Genomic DNA, 16,409 nt, shown 5'->3' with positions numbered 1-16,409 from the left:
GGCAGCCAGGTGCTTCCCGAGGCTCTGCCCCCATGAGCCAGGGTCTCATGCTTCCCAGTTGGGGGGAGGGGGCTCACAATTGGATGGGGTTGGGCTTTGTTTTCTGGGACAGGAAGAGGATGTGGTAGAGAATCTGAATAGCTTTGTTCTAATCCACAGAATAAAATCTGACTCTCTGGACATTCAAGGCCTCACACAATACATAATCTCAGCTCCATCATCTCGTGTGAGATACACACACACACTCATGGATTCTGGACAGAACAACAGCCATGGCTGAGAGTCCAACCCAGTAAGACCAAGGGGTTTGGGACCTGTACCAGTTGCTCGTTACTGACCTGGGCTTTGCCTCAGCAACTCTATGTGGGGAAAGAAACACGGCACACGAGAGCAGACCGTCTGGGTTTGGATCCAGCCTTGGCCACTTACGATACATGGCTAACAGTCCCTTCGCCTCCACATGCTTCAGTTTTCCCATCAGCAAAATGAAAATGGTAATACTTTGGTGGGGGAGGCTTTTGCTGGTGGGGGAGGCTTTTGCTGAAAAGAAGAGACATTGTCCATGAAGTACCCTGTGTGACCTATGATTTATTAGAAAGCTTTGTGCTCAGACCCCTGACAGAGATCTCAGAGAAACAGAAAAACTCTGAAATATGGTTACTGCCTACATTTTTTTTTGTTTGTTTTGGGTTTCTTTCTTTCTTTTTTCTTTCTTTTTTTTTGAGACAAAGTCTCACTATGTCACCCTCGGTAGAGTGCTGTGCTGTCATAGCTCACAGCAACCTCAAACTCTTGGGCCAAAGCTATTCTCTTGCCTCAGCCTCCAAGTAGCTGGGACTACAGGCACCCACCACAACACTCAGCTATTTTTTTTGCTCTAGTTGTCATTGTTTAGCTGGCCCAGGCCAAGTTCAAACCCGCCACCCTCAGTGTATGTGGCTGGCGCCGTAACGACTGTGCTACAGGTGCCAAGCCTTGAGGAGGGTTTGAGGCAGAGTTTCATTTGTCACCCTTGGTAGAGTGTCGTGGTGTCATAGCTCACAGCAACCTCAAACTCCTGGGCTCAAGCAATCCTCCTGCCTCAGCCTCCCGGGTAGTTGGGAGTACAGGCCCCCGCTACAATGCCTGGGCTTTTTAGAGACAGAGTCTTGCTCTTGCTCAGGCTGGTCTTGAACTCCTGAGCTCAGGTGATCCACCCACCTCAGCCTCCCAGAATGCTAGGATTACAGGCATGAGCCACTGCACCCACCTCCCGCCTACATTTTGAGACTTGTGATCCACTTAGGAAAAACGTGCTTATGCGGGAGCCCTTTAGGACAAAACAATGTAATCTGAGATAAAGCTTGAATGACAGGCTGGGAGAAACAGTTGCAATTAATATGACAAGAAAATAATTCATATTCTTGCCATATAACCATCTTACACAATTTAAGGGGGAAAAAGCACAGAGACCCCAGCAAATTATTGGCATCTCATAATATGGATTATGGGGAACAAGTGATATGGATAATAAAATTCATAGGAGATAAATCATAAATATTTGCAGTAGACATTTGTAAAACATATTCCATCTGACCAATAACGAAAGAAGTACAAATTAAAGCAGCAACAGTAACAATTCTGCCTATCAAATTAGCCAAGTTAATTTTTTTTAACGAGAATATCCAATGTAGGTAATAACATAGTGAAAAAGTCAACCTCACACACTACCATCATCATAGCTCAATGGTTCAATATTTATCAGGCACATACTATTTGCCAGGCACTGATATTTATGGCTGGAAAGAGTGTTCCCAAAATAAACGAAGAGCATTCAAAGCACTTATAGCAGCAGTACAAAAAGAGGTTGAGTTTACAGCGCTAATGAAGCTGCGTAGACGTTCACACAGACACGGATCCAAACCCAGTCTGTCATTATGGCTGTGCCACCCCAGGGGAGATGCTTAACTGGTCCAGTCTTCTGTCTCCTTGTCTGTACGATGGGAATAATAATATCCAATCGACTGCATTGTCATGAGCTCTGAGTGAAAGAGCAGGTATAAAAGACCAGGTTGAAAGTGAGTGCCCAGGCCGGGGACTATGGCTCACGCCTGTAATCCTAGCACTCTGGGAGGCTGAAGCAAGAGGATCCCTTGAGCTCAGGAGTTCAGGACCAGCCTAAGCAAGAGTGAGACCCCATCTCTACTGAAAATAGAAAAACTAGCTGGCCATGATGGTGGGCGCCTGTAGTCCCAGGTACTGGGGAGGCTGAGTCAGGAGGATTGCTTGAACCCAAGAGTTTGAGGTTGCCATGAGCTATGGTGATGCCACTGAACTCTAGCTGGAATGACAGAGTGAGACTCTGTCTGGAAGAAAAAGAGAGGGAGAGCCTGGTCAGAGGCAGAGCCTTTTGAAAAATGATTTTTTTGCGTATTATTTATCACTGCCTATCAAATCCACTTATGACTCTTAACAATGGCAGAGGTGACAAATATGTGATGCTACATTCACCATTTGCTGTGTCACCTAAAGTGGACATTCAGAAGGGTTCTTCAAAGGATCCTTCATGGCATAGCTTAATACTTGCAAATACCGCCCGATACAGATGTATGTACTGTGTGATGTGATCATTGCCATACCCGGAAGGAGCAAATTCTACCATGGTGGGAGGATTGAGGGGGATTCTTTTTTTTTTTTTTTTTGTAGAGACAGAGTCTCACTGTACCGCCCTCGGGTAGAGTGCCATGGCGTCACACGGCTCACAGCAACTTCTAACTCTTGGGCTTACGCAATTCTCTTGCCTCAGCCTCCCAAGCAGCTGGGATTACAGGCGCCCGCCACAACGCTCGGCTATTTTTCCTTTTTGTTGCAGTTTTTGGCCGGGGTCGGGTTTGAACCCGCCACTCTCGGCATATGGGGCCGGCGCCCTACACACTGAGCCACAGGCGCCGCCCGATTGAGGGGGATTCTTATCTTCTTCTGTGTTTTCTGAATAATCATAAATTGCTCTCATAACTGGAAACTAATTACATATAATACATATATAACTATAGTTATATACATATAGTTAACTATAGTTATATATAATATATTATAGTTATATATAGTTATAACTGTAGTTATGTATAGTTATATAGTTATAGCTATAGTTATATTTAAAATTAATGTTATATAATATAATTAACCATTAATTTTTTTTTTTTTTTTTTTGAGATACAGTCTCACTCTGTTGGCCTGGCTAGAGTTCAGTGGGGTCAGCCTAGCTGGCAGCAACCTCAAACTCCTGGGTTCAAGTGATCCTCCTGCCTCAGCCTCCTGAGTAACTGAGACTACAGGTGCCCAACATAATGCCCAGCTAAATTTTCTATTTTTAGTAGAGATGGGGTCTCATTCTTGCTCAGGCTGGTCTCAAAATCCTGAGCTCAATCGATCCTCCCACCTTGGCCTCCCAGAGGCTAGGATTACAGGCATGAAACACCAAGACCAGGCAATTAACCATTAAATATAAAAATATATTGCTAGAAGGGCCTCATCATCAAGAGGGAGTAAAAAGGTTATTGCAATGAATGATGCAGACCTGTCAAGAAACTTCATTTTTCTTAAAACCAGGAGCTATGTCTTACTTATCTTTTTTTCTTAACACATTGCTAGACACTAATCAGTCATTAAGAAAAAAATATATGCAATTTTTTTTATTGCTGTTTTTGGCCGAGGCTGGATTTGAACCCACCACCTCTGGCATATGGGGCCAGTGCCTTACTCCTTTGAGCCACAATGCCGAAAAAATGTATATGCATTCTTCGTATGCATTGTATCAGTCCTCACAACAGTCCTGTAAGGTAAGAACTATAGTTATTACCATTTGACACATGAGGAAACTGAATTCATCAAGTTTAAGAGATTTGCCAAGGTTACAAAATTAAAAGACAGAGCTGGGATGTGAACCTACGTTTGTCTGACTCCAAAGCACCAGCCTTGGCCATCTTGCTCTACCACGCCAGGGTTAACATGCTCACTGACTGGCTGGTGATGGATCAAGAAGTGGGGCGAAGACTAACAGTGGGGAGAGGCCAAGGGAGGCAGGGACCTCTTCTCAAGACCTTGAGATGGCTGAGCAGGTTCAGAGCAGGTTCCTGAAGACAGGAAATCTGGGAGCAGTTTCTGGAGGAAGCAGGATCCAGCTTTTTCTACATTGAATCTGAAGAGATGGCAGGATACACATGTTGGAAATATGCTGCAGGCAATTTGAGGTATTGGCTGCAGTGAGGATAAGAGGACCAAGCTGGAGATACATTCATGAGTGAGCCAGAAAACTGTGGACTGGTAGAATGAAATGGTGGTTGGAAAAGAAGGAAGTAATGTTTGTTGAGGTTGTGTCACATGCCGGAGAGTGTGCTGAATGCTTTGCAGTATTGCAGATGTGTTTTGGGCTGCCTACCCAGTCACGCTCCTTTCTTTGGGATTGTCCTCATCCACAATCCCTTATGAGGTCTTGGGCCCTGGCAGGTCCCCATGCCTTGCCACCTCATCATCTTGCCCACAGGTGACTGTGCTAAGGTCAACAGGTGCTCAATCTAGGGCAATTGGACTGTCCTTCTCTGGAATGAGTCTTAGAACACTGGGACACAGTAGCTACTGAGAAGCTACATGGTAAAGTCCCAGAGATTGAGGCCATGAGTGGCCATATGTAGGCAGAAGAAGCTACTCTTCAAAGAGAAGGTGCAGCTTCCCAGGGAAGTGGTGGTAAGGGACTGATAAGGATCCCACAGAGGGAAAGATGGAGAGTGATGATGCTGGCTCCCAGGAAACACCCGGTCTTTCCGGCATTCCTTTCTCTTGGATGCTTACCAGATTGTCCATTATAACCTTACAACAAACCTCCTTTCCCTTGAGCTGGCCTGAGAGGGCTTCTGTTCCTTGCAACCAAATGGCCTTGAACTAAGACATGACCAACATATCTTACATTTAAATTTCCTGTTGTAGGGCTTGACTCAATATTGGCAACTGAAAGTTGTAGCTACTATTATTTTCTTTGTTCCTTAAAGTAACCAATGAGACAAAAAATATTATATCCATTGGAAACATGAGGAAACTGAGGCTCATTGACATAGTCAACAGATACAGGTTGAGTTCTAGTGGTGTGGATTAAAGAGACAAGGTCTGAGTGTCAAAGATGCCAGTGTTCTTTGGTGGGAGACAGACAGCAAACAAATACAGGTTGACCATCTCGAATTTGCAAATCTGAAATCTGAAATGCTCCAAAATCTTAAACTGTGTGAGTGCTGACATAACACTCAAAGGAAATGCTCATTGGAGCATTCCAGATTTGGGGTTTCCAGATTTCAGATACTTGACCAGTATGATGCAAATATTACAAACCTCCCCCAAATCTGAAAGGCGAAGCACTCTTGGTCCCAAACACTTTGGATAAGGGGTGCTTAACCTGTAATGCACAAGAGAACATCAGCCAAAAATAGGAAGATAAAGGAGCCTGGGAATGTGGTGATTAGGAGGTGGTCAGGGGATCTTAACTATGAATCATGCAGAGAGACTGAGAACTGCGGAAGGAAGAGGGCTCTTCCACCTGCAAGCACCTGGAACATGCAAGTGAAATGCTACAAGTAACAAGTAAAAGGTTACAAAACACAGTGTGTGAGAGGACAGAAAGGAAGCTGTCATAGGGAATACTGGGAGAGCTACTCAGATGGACAGGTCAGGAATGGCCCTTCTACCAGGATGATGGTTGAGGAGAGATTGGAAGGAAGAAAGGAAGCAGCCCATGTGAAGAGCTATGGGCTGGGCGAGCCAGCAGAGGACCTGTGCAAAGGCCCCGTGACAGAAGGAGTTTGAAATTGTCAAAACTTGAAAGAAGCCCAGTGAGACCGAAGCTGAGAGAGAGGTGATATACGAAGCTGGAGGGATGTAGCCTTATAAGGGCTGGTGTTAGAATTTGATTCTAAGCGTGATGGAAAATCACTGGAAGGTTTAAGCAGGGGAGTGAGTGATGGGATTGGCTTCATAATTTTTAGAGTTTACTCTGGCTACTGTGTGGGAGGGGGCTTGGAGAGTGGAAGCAGGGAACCGGGAGGGCCACTAACAGTCATCCAGGTAAGCAGCAAAAATGACTTAAAGCAGGAAAGGTTCTGGAGGCAGAGCCAACGGAACTTGCCAAGGGAGTGAGTGTGGGAGATGAGAGAAAGAGAAAAATGGAAAATGACTCCCAATTTTCTGCTTTATTGGGTTTCTTGCTGCTTCAAAAAGAGGAAATCTGGGGAAAAAGAGGTTTTGTGCAGGGATCAAGAGTTTAGTTTTTGGGGCGGCACCTGTGGCTCAAAGGAGTAGGGCACTGGCCCCATACGCCGGAGGTGGTGGGTTCAAACCCAGCCCCGGCCAAAAAACTGCAAAAAAAAAAAAGAGTTTAGTTTTCAGGGCAGGAAATCAAGGGTCACTGTTTTCTGTCTTAATTACCTTGATGACAAGGGCTAGGAGGGTGGCTGTAAGGGCTGGTGAGGGGAAGCCTGCAGGGTCATCCACATGGTTGCTGAGGGACCAGTAGAGGCTGGCCGTGTGCAAATGCAGTGCCACTGTCCCAGGTAGCTGGGGGTTCTCCAGCAGATCTCTGCAGAAGGTAGCCGAGGGTTTGTGGGGCAGCTGAGATGTGGAAAGCCAGTGTGGAAATCATTATCTAGTAGTTAGTTCTTAAAGCTTATGCTTTCAGGGTTGGGGTGGTTTGGGTGAGGCCAAGAGGGAGTGGCCACGTGAGTGGGAGGCTGCAGTGGAGTGGACAAGAACACTGACCCTGTTTAGGAGGTCCAGGAGGCATTGGGAGTAGCAGTGACCAGGAGAATGAGGTGCCCAAGATGATGCTTGAGCCTGCCATAGCAAAGAGGTCCTGGAGACAGATGTCAGAGACCTCCCTGAGCTACGAAAGCACAACAGGGCATGCGGGTGATAAGCCCGGGGAGGAGAGCAAGGAGGTAAAACCACATACATCGCAGGGGCAGGGGCATTTGCAGGATGGGGAAGGGATGGTCACAGAGGGGAGGGGTGGGGGGGGCAGTGGTGGAGAGAGGCTGGTGTCACACTTTCGAGTGGGACAACGAGTGGTTTTTCCAGATTTTGCTGGGCAAAGGAGATTGTGTTCCTGGCACGTGTTAGAGGAGCCGGAGCTCCGTAGGTGGAGAATCTGGGAGGGTGTGTTCGTGCTGGTGCTGGGCTTCCAGAGGACTCAGCAGGCCTTTCATAGAGGAAGCAGGGAGAGAGGAACAGGGAAGAGCAGAGTGGTGCTCTTGGGAATGATCTGCCTTGTCGTTTTTCACTAGGGCCCCCACTCCCTCCAGTCTTACCCCCTGAAATTCAGCCTTCACAAAGGCTTCCACACACTCCTAAAGCACAACTCCAATGCTGCCTCTCACCCTCCTCTTGGGAGCTGCTCCTCGCCCTCAAGGTAAAGCTCCTGCTCTTTCTTTAGCTAGTACTGTAAGGTCCTTTCGGAAGGACACACACACCCACTGCCCTCTTCCCCATCTCTCTACCTCTCTCACACTAAATCTCCACGAAACAGAACTACTTACAGCTCTAAGGCCACCACCATGTACCTGGCTTTTGGTCCTTTGCATATGCCCTTCCCTCTGTCTGAAATGACTGTTCATCTCACGATGCCAGTCAATCTTTCACGCATTTCCTCCTTGGAGAATCCTTTTAGGACTCTCTCAAAGAGTTGTGATCACCCCTTACTTCCTGCCATCACTCTACCTCCCCCACCTGTCTCACCAGACTTCTGTGAGTCTGCCTTCCTTGGGAGACCAGGAGCTCCTTAGGAAGACAGACAGCGTGACATTCATCTCTATACGCTCCCTTCCCAGACGGGGGCCTGGTACACAATAGTACTCAGTTCATATTTAATGAATGCAATGACAAGATTATAACCAATAATGAGCCAGATTTACTAAGTACTTACTATATATATTCCTAATACTATGCTAAGCTCTTTATTTTTTTTATTTATTTTTTTTTCCAGACAGTGTCTCACGATGTTGCCCTTGGTAAAGTGCCATGGCATCACAGTAACCTCAAACTCTTGGGCTTAAGTGATTCTCTTGCCTCAGTCTCCCAAGTAGCTGGGACTACAGGTGCCTGCCACAATGCCCGGCTATTTTTTATTGCAGTTGCCATTGTTGTTTAGCTGGCCCAGGCGCCAGCCACATACATCAGCCTGTGCTACAGGCCCTGAGCCTATGCTAAGCTTTTTAAATGCATTATCTTAAGTGATCCTCATATGAATAGAGATGGGTTAGATATTGCTACTTTACCTATTTTACTGATGAAGAAACTGAAGCTCATGGAGGTGAAGTGATTTGTCCAAGGACATTAAACTAGTCAGTGGTAGAGATGGGCTTCAAACTCAAGGGTAATTCCAATGTCCATGCTCTTACATCAAAGAGAGAATGGTACAATCTCAGAGAATGACAGGCTCATAGAGAACAGGGTTTGCCCAGGGAGTCTGTGATAAAGTGACAATAACAAGTCAGTTTTACCTCTTCTTCAGTGCTGATAAAGTTCTACTTTTGTCTGTGAATACTCTCCCCCAGCCAATTCAGGTAAATCTGACTGGTCTAAACTAATTTTAGTTGCATCATCCCTCTTATCTGTGGGCATGTACTCCTATTAACTATTAAAAACAGACAGGGGTGGCACCTGTGGCTCAGTGAATAGGGCGCCGGCCCCATATACTGAGGTGGTGGGTTCAAACCCAGCCCCAGCCAAACTGCAACAAAAAATAGCCAAACATAGTGGCAGGTGCCTGTGGTCCCAGCTACTCAGGAGGCTGAGGCAAGAGGTTTTTGTGAGCTGTGTGACACCATGGCACTCTACCAAGGGCGATAAAGTGAGACTCTGTCTCTACAAAAAAAAAAAAAAAAAAGCCAGACAGCTGGACTTGTTACTGGACGTGGTAGATGAAGATGTATTCCCTGGGGCTGCTGCAGCCGTCTTGTGTTCATAAAGGCAGCAGCCAACCCACTGAAGAAGCCAGAATGAGAATACAGGGGAGAATTTGATTGTTAGGTGGTGCCCGTAGCTCAGTGGGTAGGGCACCGGCCACATACACTGAGGTTGGAGGGTTCAAACCCAGCCCAGGCCAGCTAAAACAACAGTGACAACTGCAACAAAAAAATAGTAGGGTGTTGTGGTGGGCGCCTGTGGTCCCAGCTACTTAGGAGGCTAAGGCAAGAGAATCACTTAAGCCCAAGAGTTTAAGGTTGCTGTGAGCTGTTACACCATAGCACTCTACCCAGGGCCACAGCTTGAGACTCTGTCTCAAAAACAATTTGATTGCTTATGGGGTTGTTGAACTACTGGATCATTTATGTGTCAGCCTTTCTGGACACGTGAAGTAATAAATCATTCTACTGTCTAAGCTATTTTAAGTTGGTCTTCTATTACTCATAGCTGAAAGCATCATGATACAGTGACAATTCAGATGGTAAAATTGTTGTTGCCTTGTACTGTGACAAAAATGATGAAGAACTTTGGGAACTCTAGGAGCTATTGCCTTGGCTGGGGTCCACTGGACTTTGGTCTTCTAATGAGAATGATGCTCTCGAGGGGTGAGTATAATGACCTGGGACATCATTTGAGTAAGCCTGCAGGCCCTACAAACGGTATAGTCCTGGTCACTTGGGGGTTCAGGACACTGAACATTGATTATGTCCAATGTGCTGGGACCATAAGGGCAAATCAGACTATCCTTGCCCCTAAGAAACATAAGCACAGTGGAAAAGAAGCTAGCAGGCCAATGATGAGTGGTGCACAGGTCGACACAAAGATCTGGAAGCTGACTTGCAAGGTGGCTGGGTAAAATTCATATTGGCATTTTGAAAGATGATACAAGAGGGGTTAGGGAAAAAAGATATGTAGGCAGAATGAACAGCATGTGAAACTTAGAGTAACACAAGTTTTTTGGGGGGAACTACAAGTCATTTGACATAATCTGAACTGGGCTGGCCACTTAAAGGGCCTATGTCTGAGCAATTTACTTAATGTCTCTGAGGCTCAGAATTCACATTTATAAGAAAAAGGGGAAAAAAAGAACAACAAAAAAAGAAATGAAATGGTTGCGAAATTAGGTAACAGAATATATATGCAAAACAGTGTTTGGCACACATTAGGTGCACAAGAGATGCTCATTATTATTCACCCATTATCGTCACATGGTTCTGATTCATTATCTTCCCTGACCCAGGTGGCTTTCTTCCCTTTCTCACTCATTCCTGAGCCTAGTAGCAACGCCGCCTAACTCCCACAAACTTTTCCTCAGGCAGGAAACCCGAGCCCACTGCCTGGCCTAAAACAGCTTGTAGGGCTGGGTGGTTTGTGTTATTTCTTTTCTTCTCTCTCTCTCTTTTTCTCTAAATGCAACAAAATAAAACCAAACAAAGCCCAACGCCTGGCGTGGCTTGTCAGGGAGTTATGCAAGTGTGTAAAAAAATAAAATAAAATAAACATTGAGTTTTCAGCATTTGGGGCTGTTTGATGAGGCACGGAGCAGAGCCAAGCGCTGGTAAGATGCAGGGAAGGCTCAGGGCAGAGGGGAGATGAGATGGGTGGGACTTGGGAGGGGGCTAAAAGGGGCCCCTGGACCAACTAGGAAATGGCTGTTTGCCTTCTGTGAACTTGGCAATGCTCTGGCTGAATGAACCCAGACACTGGGCATTTGGGACCCAAGTGCTCTACTTTCTCTGGCTATCCACTATCCCTGTTTCCTGGCCATTGGGACACTCCAGAGGTCATTCCATCCATTCCCTTGTCATTGTCAACGATGCCGTACCCTTGTCTCAATAAATAGACAGGGCTCCCTCCTCCTCTCCTAAGGAGATTCCACAGCCTGTCTTGATTATTCACCCTCCTCATCAGTACATCTTTTCTGCTCTAGCTTAACTCCTGCTAACTACAGTTTTAGCCCATTTTCCTTTCCCAATCCGAAGCCAAGCTGGAGAACAGCTGTTTGCCACCCCAAGAAGTGTGTCTCTTTCCCTCCCTTCTTGGGGCTTGACTTCAACATCTTCTGGGTCACTGCAGGTGTCCGAGGCCCTTGGAAAGTCATTCCACAGACATTTCTAGAGTTCCTGCCGTTAACCCGGCATTTGCATCCTTCAAAACAGATGAGGACCCTGAGGCCCAGAGAGGTTAAGCCATTTAGTAATGGCCACACAGCAGGTAAGTGATGGAGTAGGGATTTCCATCTACATTGCCTTCTGTTAAGTTCCTCACTCTCCTGTACCAGCGATGTGGAGATGTCTTCATCTGGGCGCCCACGATCTTAGTATTTCTAACTAACTGGGAAGATACTCTGAAGATTTGACTCTTGAGGGGAAGAAGGTGTGGTCAGGACCACAAGGGTCGGTTTAGCCTATTCCTTGTCACTTTCCAGGTTCCTGATGGGAAAGCTGAGATTTCACGATTATTCCTGTTCTGACCCCAAGATGCGCGGAGCTGCTGCTGGAATCCCCAGGGTGCAGGGTTGGAGAGGGTGCTAGGGTAGAGGATCTGCCCCAGGATCCAGAGGACTTGTCACTCCACCGGACCCCTGGTCGGATAGTCGCGCGCCAGCTTCGGGCAGGGGCGTGCGGACTCCGGGGCCGGCGCTCCAGTCCGTTTTTTCTTGCGGATCCCTGGAAGGGGGGCCGGCTCGGGGGTGGGACTGCGAAGGGGGGGATTCCCTCCCTCGTGCTCGCAGAGATCTGGCCCCTCTCCGGGCTGGGAGCTCCGGCCCAGCGGAGGCGCGACGGAGAGCACCGAGCGCTGGGCAGAGAGCCGGGCGCGGCCAGCCAGAGCCGGGCATTAGCCCGTGTGCCGCAGAGAGCGGGGGCCGCAACGAGCCGCCCGGAGGACAGATGCACCGGGTGGGGCGCTGGCCCCGAGGGCGTGAGGCGTCCGCAGATTGAGCAACTTGGGAACGGACGGGCGGAGCGCGGGGCGAGCGGGGCTCCCAGGACAGTCGTGGGGCGGGCGGGTGAGTGGGCCGCGCCCTCGCCCATCCCGGGCCTGCCCCTCCGCGGCTGGCAGCACCGAGGTGAGTCCCCTCTCCTAGCTGCCCCGCTCTCCTCCCTAGCGCCCCCCTCCCTGGGAGCGGGGGCGGCCGGCCCTGCGGGGGGGCTTGTTGGAGCTGGGTGCGGGGGTAGGGAGAGAGACGTGAGGAAAGGGGCGCCCTGCGGCTGTGAGCACCTCCTGGTCGCCCTCGGGCGAGTCATCCCTCCAGCCGCCGGGTAGCCCCCTCTCCTCGGGTGGCCGTCCTCATTCACTGGCCTGATGGCCCTGACAGCCCTATTCGTGCCGCCTCCCATTCAGAAGTTCTTGATGCCCAGCCGCACGGACCCTAGTGACCCCCTCGCCTGTACCACAGCCCAGGTTCGACGTGGCAGGCAGCAAGAGCCACAGCTTCGGGTGCGCAGCGAGGTGGTGGGGCTCCTTGGCCGGCGGCTTTAGCGCTGAGGAACCCAGGACTTAGCTTAGTTGGGGAGAGTTAGCTCCCAGGACGGCAGGGACGGCTTTGAGGGCGGGTGCTTGGGAACAGGAGTTTTGGGGGGATCTAGCCTCTCGGACTTAGACAGCTCTCTTGGCTCTTGGGGTGCAGCCAGAGGGACTTCAGGTCAACCTCTCCCTCGGCACCTGTTGGGGCCCCTAGGAGACTGTAGGGAGGGAAGAATGTGTGCGCTAGGGACAATGATGCAAGGGCTCCAAGGAGCTTTTCTCCGCAGCTTTTGGGCTGGGGGCTGGGGGCACCTCGCCAGCACCTGGCTTGGTTCTGGAGGACTCCTACTCTCTACAGGTCCAGCAGGCCCATACTTGGTTCCGCCCCACACCCGCAATTCTTCTGCTGCCCGCCTGCCAGCCTGCTGGGCGGCCAAAACTCTTCAGCCTTTACCAGATCCCAGGGAGGGCTAATGAGAAATCTAGATGGTTTACATTTTTGGGTCCGTATCTGGCTCCGGATAAAGTACCAATTTATCCTGATAGTGTTGGAGGCAAGAAGGTGAAAGTTATTCCAGCCCTCTGCTAAGATTTAGCCCCCAGCCTCAGCTTTATCCCTGGGGCTGTGTCCTCCTAACCAAGCTGTGTCTTCCCCCTCCCTGGACCATGTGGCCTCTCTTTGATCTTCCACCCCAGCTCTGCCTCTACCCCCACTCCCCAAGCTGGACTGTGCCCTACACCCCTTGCCAACATCCAGTCTTGGATATTAGACCACCTGGCTGGTCACTAACTAGGTCTGTAACCACCAAGACCCTTCTCCTCTCAAGGTCAAGTATCTCCCCCCTGTAAAATGGGAGTGATTTTACCTTTCTCCTCCAGTTGTGAGGAATAAATGAAGACTTAGCATGAGGCAGGCAGTGGGAGACACTAATAAATGTGACTCCCTCACCCTTAGCCTGGCAGAGAGAAATACCCTTTCTTACCCCCACTGATGCCTGAGGCACTGCCAGCAGCTCCCATTCAATCTGTGTAGGGTGATGAACCTCAGAAAATGAGCTGCCTGTGCCATGTAGCCCAAGGCCCAAAGGGAATTAGAGGAACTATGAGAAAAACAAGGCATGCTACCTAAAAGGTAGTCACTAGTGCTTGTCTCCTACCCCCAGTCCATGTTGTCTGTTTCTGCAAATGTGTGTGCACGTGTGGGGCCAGGGACTAGCTGGAGGGATGTGGAGCCTCTGAGGTGGGGACCTGTGGACCTCTGGGGCTTGGTGCTGCAGGGTTCCTAGTCCAAGACTAGATTTCATATAAGTTCCTGAATTCTCCACTTGTCTGAAATATCAGAAGATCTGGCACTCCTGAGCCATCATTCCTGGTCCTGTTGACCATCAATCAGTTAGAGTTGCACAGCAAATGCTCCCCATAAATGGGGCATCACCTTCCCCGTGACCCCCCTCCACATCCAGCTTTGCTCATATCTATTTTTTGTACCCTTGGTATGTAGTATAGATGAACTTTTTTTTGAGACAAAGTCTTGCTGGTTTGTTGCCCAGGCAACTATTGTCAGTGCAGTAGGATCATCACAACTCACAGCAACTTCAAACTCCTGAGCTTAAGGGATCCTCCTGCCTCAGCCTCCCAAGTAACTGGAACTGCAGGCGCCCACCGCCATACCTGACTCACTTTTCTATTTTTAGTAGAAATAGGGTTTTGCTCTCAGTCATGCTGGTCTCAAACTCTTTACCTCAGGTGATCCTCCAGTTTTAGCTTCCCAGAGTGCTAGGATTATAGGCATGAGCTAGATGAACTTTTAGTTCCTTTGCAGGGTTCTCTCCCTCTCTCCCTCTCTCCATATATATTTCATTATTATTAATAATAAATAAATAAATATCATTATTTTTAATGCTTGAAATTTTTCCCATCCTGGAGGTGAGGGAAGCCAGTGTCATTTGCTCCAGTGAAATTCACACCTGGATCCTCTTCACAATCTCCCAGCTGAGACAGTGGTTCCCTGGCAGTTCAGGTGGGAGTGACGATCTTCGCTGGCAAGGACTGGGTGAGTGTGGCAAGGGGTGAGGCTGAAAGCTAGGACCTGGGAAGACTGAGGAGGAATGTGCGAGAAGAGGAGGGCAGGAGAGGAAAGGAGCTATCATCTGCTGAGTACTAACCCTGATGTGCCAGGCGCTGTGCTGGGTAGGTGCAAGGAGGGCAGAGACGGATAGAAGACCTTTTCTGCCCCAAGAACTCCAGGGATACTGATGACATGGTGAGACCAAAGACTCACTGACTGGCATCAACACCAAGTTTGTTTAATATAGTCTTCTTCAGTGCTTGTCAGATGGAACAGATGTGCCAGGGGGCCTCAGACCTTGGTTGAGAAATGCTGCTTATTAAAGGCAAATCCTATCACTTTGAGTGATTGCTTTGGTGCCAAGGCAATCAAACATAAAAATAAATGCAAATGTGGAAATTGTATGACAGTGCTCAGTATTAAGGTTCTTATCTAGATGCCATAGAAAATGTTCATACTGCTTTTTATTTATTTACTTTTTTAGAGACAGAGTCTCACTGTCACCCTTAGTAGAGTGCTGTGTTGTCACAGCTCACAGCAACCTCCATCTGTTGGGCTTAGGCGATTCTCTTGCCTCAGCCTCCCGAGGAGCTGGGACTACAGGTGCCCGCCACAATGCTTGGCTATTTTTTTGTTGCAGTTTGGCCAGGGCCAGATTTGAACCCTCTGCCCTGGGTATATGGGGATGGCGCCCTACTCACTGAGCCACAGGCGCTGCCCATAATGCTTTTTAAATGACCATTAGAATGTAGACACAAAACAAAGCTTTGATCACAAAAATATAACAAATATTAAGTTATCACTACATGCCCACCACCATTCTAAGCAGTTTTATGCATAACTCATTTAAGTTATAAACAACTACAATCCTCTTGGAGATAAGGAAACAGACCAGCTGAACAACTAAGCCATGGTAACACAAATTAGCAAAGCTGACATTGGAAGCCAGGCAGTCTGGTTCAGCAGTTTATGCCCTTAACCATAATGCTATACAGCCAGCCTCTGAGACTATAGACTTGAAGCAGAAGACCCCAGTTTGATAAGTTTGGCTGTATGTCCAAAATCTGTGGGTGACAGAAGTGTGTAGTGTGGGCTGGGGAAGATGGAACGGCTTTGACAGGTCATGCAGGGAGTGCCGGAGGGGTGTGGAGGGGTTGGCCGCTGACGGGCATCTGGGGGTGGCTGGGGGCATCTCCGCTGGCTCCAGCCACAGCACCAGGTGGGATCCATCAGCCTCATGTAAACACTTCTCACAGGCAGCTTAACCACTTGAGTGTGTCTGGCCTTCAAAGCCAGTGGGAGAGGCCAAGGAGGGAGGTACCAAACTCCCTTAGGGGATAATGATTTATCTCCCACACAGGTGGGCTCTGCTGTGGCCTCCCTGAGAGGCGAGGGGGTGGACTGGCACCGAGGAGTCTAAAGGGGAAAGGCGAGGGTGGGGGTGGGGGCACCTCTACTCTAGCATCTTAGGTTTCTCATTGGTAAGCCCAAAGCCACGTGACTTTCAGAGCAAGCCTGTGAAGTAGCAAGCTCATCCCCATTTTATAGATGAGGAAACTGAGGTTCAGTGAGTCTAAGTGACTTGTTTAAAGGCATCTAACCAGAGGATGGAAGGCGATGCATCCACAGAGATGCCTGTGCTGCAGCCCTGAACTCACTGCTTTCTGGCGTCCCTGTGTGGCGTGGGAGGGTGTGCAGGGAAGTGTGGCAGGCCTTTGCTCTGACAGTATATTGGGAGTGTCACAGCATGAGTGCATGATCATGAATGGGAAGCAGAGTTTTCATTCTCACTCCCAGGTTGGGCTCAGATATCCAACTTCCCAGACACATCAGGGGAGGGACCAATTCCCCTGCCCCCATCACCCCAGCCGGCCAACGGGTCCAGAGACCT

At 48.7% G+C, this 16,409-nt stretch overlaps 1 protein-coding gene across 3 annotated transcripts in view; it reads left to right on the top strand.

Moving 5' to 3' along the window:
- Positions 1–6,845: 6,845 nt before the first annotated feature.
- The window catches only part of RSPO1 (R-spondin 1), a 28,561-nt gene continuing 18,997 nt past the window's right edge, over positions 6,846–16,409 (top strand). The window contains exons 1-3 of one of the 3 annotated variants that reach the window (XM_053576678.1): positions 6,846–6,956; positions 11,059–11,196; positions 14,377–14,503. The gene's annotated coding sequence lies outside the window, so the exon portion shown is untranslated. Of the gene's footprint in view, positions 6,957–10,827; positions 11,197–11,726; positions 12,053–14,376; positions 14,504–16,409 lie in introns of those variants that run through there. The other 2 variants (XM_053576677.1, XM_053576676.1) reach the window with 2 other exon arrangements.

Source organism: Nycticebus coucang, chromosome 22, assembly GCF_027406575.1.
Source record: "Nycticebus coucang isolate mNycCou1 chromosome 22, mNycCou1.pri, whole genome shotgun sequence".
Lineage (NCBI taxonomy): Eukaryota > Metazoa > Chordata > Mammalia > Primates > Lorisidae > Nycticebus > Nycticebus coucang.
This window is presented reverse-complemented; position numbering and strand designations above follow the sequence as displayed.